Source organism: Bombus impatiens, unplaced genomic scaffold, assembly GCF_000188095.3.
Source record: "Bombus impatiens unplaced genomic scaffold, BIMP_2.2 scf_0925, whole genome shotgun sequence".
Lineage (NCBI taxonomy): Eukaryota > Metazoa > Arthropoda > Insecta > Hymenoptera > Apidae > Bombus > Bombus impatiens.
In genome coordinates, this window is record NT_177344.1 from 31,361 (window position 1) to 33,037 (window position 1,677).

Consider the following 1,677-nt stretch of genomic DNA (forward strand, 5'->3'; position numbering starts at 1 on the left):
GGGGGGGGGCCAGCGCGCTTCGCCAACGCCGCACGGAGTCCCAGGCGTTCACCCATCCAAGTACTATCCGTGCCCGGCGCTGCTTAACTTTCGTGATCTGACGGGAACGAGTGCATTCAGCGCGGCCAGGGCGTTGGCTGTCTCTTTTGGAAACTAATCGCAATTCAACTAATAAGGAACCATTGCGAATATCTTTTATCGATTGCCTTCGATGTTTCACGAGATCATTCAACCGAGCTACCTCTGGGAATTAGTTTCCTCTTTCCGCGAGTTCCAATGGCGATCGCAGCATATTATTTTTCCCAACACATCTAGATATATTTAAATTGGAATTATTATTTTTTTTTTTTTTTTTTTTGTTACAACCCATGCAAAAGGAAAATCTCCTTTCTTCCCGATTTATTTTTACTATAATATTTTTCGTGCTGAGGAAGAAAGTTTATTTGTGACATGGCCGACGTGACCCCAACTCTTCGAGTAATCGATTAATACTTCTACGAATAATGAGTAATTCTTGTGGTTATCTTATCAATGAATATATTTTGTTAATTACTGTTTTTCTTATTGTTTTAGTGTCATAGATCTTTAGTGCGAAGAAGAAACTTTTCTCGCTGTATGTTTAATTTAAGTTTCTTATGTCTGTTAACACTAAAAAGGACTTGAAGTTGTAAAATTTTTATGTCAAACCTCTTGTGAGAAACGATTTCTTCATATTATGTTTGTATCATAATTCAGAATTGTTGAGAATTGTGGATCTTTGAAGCCGAAATAATATTATAGGAGCACTAAATTTATACCGAGGATTAATATTAAAATAGTAATATATTTATTTCATGGACGATTTCTTATATATTCATCGACACACACTTGCGCGCGTCTCAGCACTTTCTTCTATACCCGACTGTTAACCGACTGAACAGTTTACATTCCTTTGTTTTCGAGACGCTGCGACACACATACTTCCACACACTGATATTCACATACAAGTATTTCAACTACGCATTTAACCTAGTTCAACACAGAAAATTATACATATTTCAACAAGAATAAATGTTTTACACTCTAAATACTTCAATTATTTTGAAATTTTACCTTATTAATCTCTGCAAAAAGCTTGCCATGGTATTTAGATATGTATGAGAAATTAACAAATATAGGAAGTTTAAAACATCAACTTTTTTTCGATGAATAAAAAGTATGTCAAAAATGTACTTCAAATAGTTTAATGAAGAATTTGCAGAAATAGCAAAGTTGCAGTCCATTTAATGAAGGGAGCACCAGGCGGCTACGGATTCTCAGTGCGTAGGACCACGCCCTGGAAAACCCAGATGAATCTGATACTCTCCTATAGCCGGGTAGTGGCTGATCGGCGCCTTTGGCCTCCGCCAGTTTGCTGATCCGGTGCGGAGAACCTCGGAGAATTTGGTGGGCTGCCAAGACCACTCACCTCATCTTCTTGTGGGGCTCCCCGTCACCCTGCGCCAGCCTCGACCGGGGTAGGGTGCGAAAGAGTGGCACCAGGATGGAAACCATTGTTGACGACCTAGGCGATCCTTTACGAAGTATTATGGATAGAAAAACGAACCAAAAAATCGTTCACGGTGTAGAGGAGGCATATCCCAGTATCGGCGCAGCTATGGGTTGTGCAGCGGGCTCCGCTGCGTCGTCATTGAGCAA

At 40.1% G+C, this 1,677-nt stretch overlaps 1 pseudogene; it reads right to left on the reverse strand.

Annotated features, from left to right (window-relative positions):
* Nucleotides 1–20: 20 nt before the first annotated feature.
* On the reverse strand, nucleotides 21–138 carry LOC112213675 (annotated as a pseudogene).
* Between the last annotated feature and the right edge of the window lie 1,539 nt (nucleotides 139–1,677).